This window comes from Chrysemys picta, unplaced genomic scaffold (genome assembly GCF_011386835.1).
Source record: "Chrysemys picta bellii isolate R12L10 unplaced genomic scaffold, ASM1138683v2 scaf427, whole genome shotgun sequence".
In the NCBI taxonomy this organism is placed as follows: Eukaryota; Metazoa; Chordata; order Testudines; family Emydidae; genus Chrysemys; species Chrysemys picta.
The window spans coordinates 15,001-22,500 of NW_027053134.1; the positions used below are offsets into that span (position 1 = coordinate 15,001).

At 68.9% G+C, this 7,500-nt stretch overlaps 1 non-coding gene across 1 annotated transcript; it reads right to left on the reverse strand.

The window, feature by feature from the left end:
* Positions 1 to 3,307: 3,307 nt before the first annotated feature.
* On the reverse strand, positions 3,308 to 3,426 carry LOC135978739 (5S ribosomal RNA). The gene has a single exon (XR_010596108.1). It is a non-coding gene; the product is annotated as a 5S ribosomal RNA (ribosomal RNA).
* Positions 3,427 to 7,500: the final 4,074 nt, after the last annotated feature.

Here is a 7,500-nt window from a genome sequence, read left to right on the forward strand (position 1 = left end):
GGCCACCAGGTCAACCCATTGGATTCGACGGGTTGACCTGGTGGCCGGTTTGCTTTCCGGCCCGGGTGTCACCCCACTCCCAGGGCAGCACGGCAGTGGTCTTGAGGACCACAGAGGGGGGCTTAATAGTCGAGAGGGAGCAGGTCCGGGGGAGGCTTAATAGTCGTCCCCCGGCCAGTCCGGGGGAGGCTTAATAGTCGTCCCCCGGGTACTCCGGGGGCCAGGCTTAATCGTCGTCCCCCCGGGCGCTCCAGGGGGAAAAGCTTAATAGTCCTCCCCCGAGGATAGGCTTAATAGGCGTCCCCCGGCCAGTCCGGGGGAGGCTTAATAGTCCTTCCAGGGGAGGCTTAATAGTCATCCCCCGGGCAGTCCGCGGGAGGCTTAATAGTCGTCCCCCGAGTGCTCCGGGGGGGGCAGGCTTAATAGTCGTTCCCCAGGCAGTCCGGGAGAGGCTTAAGAGTCATCCCCCGACAGTGTGGGTGTGGGTGTGGGCGGGGGGGAGGCTTAGCAGTCGTCCCCAGGGCGGTCCGGGGGTGGGGGGAGGCCTCAGAGTCGTCCCTCCGAGAGCCGTGTCGGCGGCGGTGGCGGGTGTCAGGCTTTACATCCAGCCTCCGGAGGGTGAGCGTCCTCGGACGCGATGCAGCCGCCGCAGAGAGGCAGCCTCCGAGGCAGGGAGCGGAGCACCGAGGCTGGGGAGTGGGGAGCAGGAGCCGGGGGGGGGGAGGTGGGGGGCGTTCAGGACAACAGGTCAACCCCCGGGAAGCGGCTGTCAAATGTTCAAAGTCCCCACTCGGCCACCAGGTCAAGCCCCGGGAAGCGGCTGTAAAATGTTCAAAGTCCCCCCCGGGACAACAGGTCAAGCCCTGGGAGGCGGCTGTCAAATGTTCAAAGTCCCCACCGGGACAACAGGTCAAGCCCTGGGAGGCGGCTGTCAAATGTTCAAAGTCCCCACCGGGACAACAGGTCAACCCCCGGGAAGCGGCTGTCAAATTTTCAAAGTCCCCGTTCGGCCACCAGGTCAACCCGCTGAATCTACTGGGTTGACCTGGCGGCCGGTTTGCTTTCCGGCCACCAGGTCAACCCATTGGATTCGACGGGTTGACCTGGCGACCGGTTTGCTTTCCGGCCACCAGGTCAACCCATTGGATTCGACGGGTTGACCTGGTGGCCGGTTTGCTTTCCGGACCGGATGTCACCCCACTCCCAGGGCAGCGCGGCAGTGGTGCTGAGGACCGCAGAGGGGGGGCTTAATAGTCGAGAGGGAGCAGGTCCGGGGGAGGCTTAATAGTCGTCCCCCGAGGACTCCGGGGGCCAGGCTTAATAGTCGTCCCCCCCCCCCCCCCCCCGGGCGCTCCAGGGGGGAAAGCTTAATAGTCCTCCCCCGAGGACTCCGGGGGCAGGCTTAACAGTCGTCCGCCCCGGGCGCTCCAGCGGGAAAGCTTAATAGTCCTCCCCTGACAGTGTGTGTGTGTGTGGGAGGGAGGCTTAGCAGTCTTGCCCCGGGTGGTCCGGTGGGGGAGGCTTAGCAGTCATCCCCCGAGGACTCCGGGGGCAGGCTTAATAGTGGTTCCAGGGGAGGCTTAATAGTCTTCCCCCGGGCAGTCCGGGAGAGGCTTAATCGTCATCCCCCGACAGTGTGTGTGTGTGTGTGTGGGGGGGAGGCTTAGCAGTCTTCCCCCAGGCTGGGTGGGGGCCTGGCGGGAGGCGTCGCAGTCTTCCCCCGGGCGGTCCGGTGGGGGAGGCTTAGCAGTCGTCCCCAGGGCGGTCCGGGGGTGGGGTGGGGTGGGGGGCCTCACAGTCGTCCCTCGGAGAGCCGGGTCGGCGGCAGTGGTGGGTTTACGTCCAGCCTCCGGAGGGTGCGCGTCCTCGGAGGCGATGCAGGCGCCGCAGAGAGGCAGCCTCCGAGGCAGGGAGCGGAGCACCGAGGCTGGGGAGAGGGGAGCAGGAGCCGGGGGCTGGGGGTGGGGGTGGGGGGCGTTCAGGACAACCGGTCAAGCCCCGGGAAGCAGCTGTCAAATGTTCCAAGTCCCCACTCGGCCACCAGGTCCACCCCAGTCTAGCAATGGGGTTGACCTGGCTGACGGCCGGTTAGTATCAAGGTAAACTCACCGTCGTCCACAGGAGGGCAGCTCTCAGGCCGGCCGGCTGCGGCTGACTCTGGGGCGGCGCCCGGTCCCGGCAGCGAGGGGCGGGGGGCGCGGAGCGAGACGGGGCTAACCGGGGGGGGGGGGGCGCCTCCTGCGACTTTGGGGGCCGCGGGTCGTCAGTGGCGTGCAGGCCGGGCCTCTCCCGGGGGATTCGGGGGGGCGGTCCTGCGGGCCGGGCGCAGGGGGCTCGGGCGAGCCCGGGCCGGTCCGCCCCGGGGCCGGGGTCTCCGCCTGCGGCTCAGGGGGGCGCGGGTCGTCGGGGGAGGAAGCCCGGGGGAGCTGCACACCGGCCCGCCAGGCCAGGCCTGGCCTGGATGGCCGCGGGGGGATTCGGGGCGGTCCCGCGGGCCGGGGGCCGGGCGCAGGGGAGGCGGGGGGTCCGAGCGAGTCCGTCCCGGGCCCGGGGCCTCCCCCTGCGGCTTTGGGGTCCGTGGGTCCCCGCTGGCGGAAGCCACTGGGAGCTGGACACCCGCCGTCCGTCCCGCCTGGCCAGGCCTGGCCTGGGTGGCCGCGGGGGGATTCGGGGCGGTCCCGCGGGCCGGCGGCCGGGCGCAGGGGAGGCGGGGGGTCCGAGCGAGTCGGTCCCGGGCCTGGGGTCTCCCCCTGCGGCTTTGGGGTCCGTGGGTCCCCGCTGGAGGAAGCCGCTGGGCGCTGGACACCCGCCGTCCGTCCCGCCTGGCCAGGCCTGGCCTGGGTGGCCGCGGGGGGATTCGGGGCGGTCCCGCGGGCCGGCGGCCGGGCGCAGGGGGTCCGAGCGAGTCCGTCCCAGGCCCGGGGCCTCCCCCTGCGGCTTTGGGGTCCGTGGGTCCCCGCTGGAGGAAGCCGCTGGGCGCTGGACACCCGCCGTCCGTCCCGCCTGGCCAGGCCTGGCCTGGGTGGCCGCGGGGGGGGATTCGGGGCGGACCTGCGGGCCGGCGGCCGGGAGGGTCCGGGCCAGTCCGCCCCATGCCCGGCGTCTCCCCCAGCGGCTTCGGTGGCCCCGGGGGGGGTCCTCCGCGGAGGAAGCCGGGTGGGTGGGGAGCCGGACCCCAGGCGCCCAGACCCGTGACCTGCGGCCGCGACCTCCGACTCGGCAGGAGCGACGAGGGGCTTTCCGGCCCGTCCCCCCCTCTCCTTCCCCCCCAGAAAAGGAGAGAGAGCTGACTCGGACCGGGAAAAGCTGCCTACGGCACCTGGGATTCCCAGGCGGTCACCCATCCAAGTACTAGCCAGGCCCGGGACGGTTTACCTTCCGAGATCGGACGGGATCGGGGGCGTTCGGTCCGGTATGGCCGTAGGCACCCGGCCCCGCGCCTCCTCGCCCGCTTTCCCCTGCCGACGCCCGGGCCTGCCGCACGGTGAGCCCCGGTCGGACTGCCCCCCCCCCTGCGGCAGGGCCCCCGTCTCTCGCGGGCCCGGTCCTTTTTTCCTTTTCGAGCTCCGGGGCCCGGGCTGGCCGCCAGAGCCCCTCCGCCCGCCCTCCCCGGCGTCGGGGAAAATACTGTCCCGGACTTCCAGTGCGCCCGATCCTGTCAGCCGGGGGGTGGGGAGGGGCAGTCCCTCGCTGCGGCCGGGGAGGGTGAGCCCAGGGCGGCTTGCCTGCCGTGCGAGGCCCCTCTCGGCCACCAGGTCAACCCCGAGTCGAAAGGGCTGAAAAATTTTCAGAGTCCCCTCCCGGGCACCAGGTCAACCCGTGGAATCGGACGGGTTCACCTGCTGGCCGGTTCGCTTCCCGGCCACCAGGTCAACCCCTAGGTTGCCGACCGGCCTACCCAGTGGCCGGTTTGCTTTCCGGCCACCAGGTCAACCCCTAGGGGTTTTAACGGGGGCACGCCCGGTGGCCTCTTTCCCGTCCGGTCACCAGGTCAACCCGGATCTCCCTCCTTCCCTGGGCGTCCCCTCCTCGGAGGCGTCAGGTTCCATTTCCCCCCCCCCCCAGACTTCCAGGGGCCCGATCCAGTCGGCCGGGAGGCAGTCCCTCGCTGCGGCCGGGGAGGGTGAGCCCAGGGCGGCCTGGTCCATGTCTCTAGTGGGCCCGATCCTTTTTTTTTTTTTCGAGCTCCGGGGCCAGGCCCGCCCGGGCAGCCCTCCTCGGAGGCGTGGGGCGATTCCCCCCCCCCCCCAGACTTCCAGGGGCCCGATCCTGTCGGCCGGGAGGCAGTCCCTCGCTGCGGCCGGGGAGGGTCAGCCCAGGGCGGCTTACCTGCCGTGCGAGTCCCCTCTCGGCCACCAGGTCAACCGCGAGTCGAAAGGGCTGAAAAATTTTCAGAGTCCCCTCCCGGGCACCAGGTCAACCCGTGGAATCGAACGGGTTCACCTGCTGGCCGGTTCGCTTCCCGGCCACCAGGTCAACCCGTGGAATCGGACGGGTTCACCGGCTGGCCGGTTCGCTTTCCGGCCACCAGGTCAACCCCTAGGTTTTAAGGGGGGGACGCCCGGTGGCCTCTTTCCCGTCCGGTCACCAGGTCAACCCGGATCTCCCTCCTTCCCTGGGCGCCCCCTCCTCGGAGGCGTCAGGTTCCATTCTTTTTTCCAGACTTCCAGGGGCCCGATCCAGTCGGCCGGGTGGCAGTCCCTCGCTGCGGCCGGGGAGGGTGAGCCCAGGGCGGCTTGCCTGCCGTGCGAGTCCCCTCTCGGCCACCAGGTCAACCCCGAGTCGAAAGGGCTGAAAAATTTTCAGAGTCCCCTCCCGGGCACCAGGTCAACCCGTGGAATCGAACGGGTTCACCTGCTGGCCGGTTCGCTTCCCGGCCACCAGGTCAACCCGTGGAATCGGACGGGTTCACCGGCTGGCCGGTTCGCTTTCCGGCCACCAGGTCAACCCCTAGGTTTTAAGGGGGGGGGGACGCCCGGTGGCCTCTTTCCCGTCCGGTCAGCAGGTCAACCCGGATCTCCCTCCTTCCCTGGGTGCCCCCTCCTCGGAGGCGTCAGGTTCCATTCTTTTTTCCAGACTTCCAGGGGCCCGATCCAGTCGGCCGGGTGGCAGTCCCTCGCTGCGGCCGGGGAGGGTGAGCCCAGGGCGGCTTGCCTGCCGTGCGAGTCCCCTCTCGGCCACCAGGTCAACCCCGAGTCGAAAGGGCTGAAAAATTTTCAGAGTCCCCTCCCGGGCACCAGGTCAACCCGTGGAATCGAACGGGTTCACCTGCTGGCCGGTTCGCTTCCCGGGCACCAGGTCAACCCGTGGAATCGAACGGGTTCACCTGCTGGCCGGTTCGCTTCCCGGGCACCAGGTCAACCCGTGGAATCGAACGGGTTCACCTGCTGGCCGGTTCGCTTCCCGGGCACCAGGTCAACCCGTGGAATCGAACGGGTTCACCTGCTGGCCGGTTCGCTTTCCGGCCACCAGGTCAACCCCTAGGTTTTAAGGGGGGGGGGACGCCCGGTGGCCTCTTTCCCGTCCGGTCAGCAGGTCAACCCGGATCTCCCTCCTTCCCTGGGCGCCCCCTCCTCGGAGGCGTCAGGTTCCATTCTTTTTTCCAGACTTCCAGGGGCCCGATCCAGTCGACCGGGAGGCAGTCCCTCGCTGCGGCCGGGGAGGGTGAGCCCAGGGCGGCTTGCCTGCCGTGCGAGTCCCCTCTCGGCCACCAGGTCAACCCCGAGTCGAAAGGGCTGAAAAATTTTCAGAGTCCCCTCCCGGGCACCAGGTCAACCCGTGGAATCGAACGGGTTCACCTGCTGGCCGGTTCGCTTCCCGGGCACCAGGTCAACCCGTGGAATCGAACGGGTTCACCTGCTGGCCGGTTCGCTTCCCGGGCACCAGGTCAACCCGTGGAATCGAACGGGTTCACCTGCTGGCCGGTTCGCTTTCCGGCCACCAGGTCAACCCCTAGGTTTTAAGGGGGGGGACGCCCGGTGGCCTCTTTCCCGTCCGGTCAGCAGGTCAACCCGGATCTCCCTCCTTCCCTGGGCGCCCCCTCCTCGGAGGCGTCAGGTTCCATTCTTTTTTCCAGACTTCCAGGGGCCCGATCCAGTCGGCCGGGTGGCAGTCCCTCGCTGCGGCCGGGGAGGGTGAGCCCAGGGCGGCTTGCCTGCCGTGCGAGTCCCCTCTCGGCCACCAGGTCAACCCCGAGTCGAAAGGGCTGAAAAATTTTCAGAGTCCCCTCCCGGGCACCAGGTCAACCCGTGGAATCGAACGGGTTCACCTGCTGGCCGGTTCGCTTCCCGGGCACCAGGTCAACCCGTGGAATCGAACGGGTTCACCTGCTGGCCGGTTCGCTTCCCGGGCACCAGGTCAACCCGTGGAATCGAACGGGTTCACCTGCTGGCCGGTTCGCTTCCCGGGCACCAGGTCAACCCGTGGAATCGAAAGGGTTCACCTGCTGGCCGGTTCGCTTTCCGGCCACCAGGTCAACCCCTAGGTTTTAAGGGGGGGGACGCCCGGTGGCCTCTTTCCCGTCCGGTCAGCAGGTCAACCCGGATCTCCCTCCTTCCCTGGGCGCCCCCTCCTCGGAGGCGTCAGGTTCCATTCTTCTTTTTCCAGACTTCCAGGGGCCCGATCCAGTCGACCGGGAGGCAGTCCCTCGCTGCGGCCGGGGAAGGTGAGCCCAGGGCGGCCTGGTCCATGTCTCTAGTGGGCCCGATCCTTTTTTTTTTTCCGAGCTCCGGGGCCAGGCCCGCCCGGGCAGCCCTCCTCGGGGGCGTGGGGCGATTTCCCCCCCCCCCACCCCCAGACTTCCAGGGGCCCGATCCTGTCGGCCGGGAGGCAGTCCCTCGCTGCGGCCGGGGAGGGTCAGCCCAGGGCGGCCTGCTTGGCGGCCGGGTCCATGTCTCTAGTGGGCCCGATCCTTTTTTTCCCTTTTCCGGCTCCGGGGCCCGGGGTGCCCGGGTAGCCCTCCGCGGTGGCGTCGGCCAATTTTTTTTAAAATCAGACTTCCGTGGGCCCGATCCTGACGGCCGGGAGGCAGTCCCTCGCCGCGTCCGGGGACGGCGAGACGCTCGGCCACCGGGTCAACCCGGAGGAAGCGGGCTGGGGGAAGAAAAAAAAAAAAAAAGTTTTCCAAGTCCGAAAAATTTTCAAAGTCCCCTCTCGGCCACCAGGTCAACCCCTTTGGAGCGAATGGGTTGACCTGACGGCCGGTCGTCTCGCGGATGTACGGAAGGGGTCGCCCCACGCCGTCTCGGCCGACCGAGGGAACCACGAGGTGGCGCCCAGTTCCAGTTTCGTACCGCCGAAGGCGGGGCTTTGGCTTTTTCGACCTGCCTTTCGAGGATTGTGTGAGGAGATTTCTGAGGACAGGTTTTTCAGAGCCTGTGAGAACCGGAGCTCAGCCTAGGGGATCAATCCGAGTATTGTACCCGACCCTGCCCGGCGTGGGAGGGGGGGAGCGGGCCCGTTTGAGGGCGGAGGCCAGCACCCGGCCCTCCGCCGAGACGG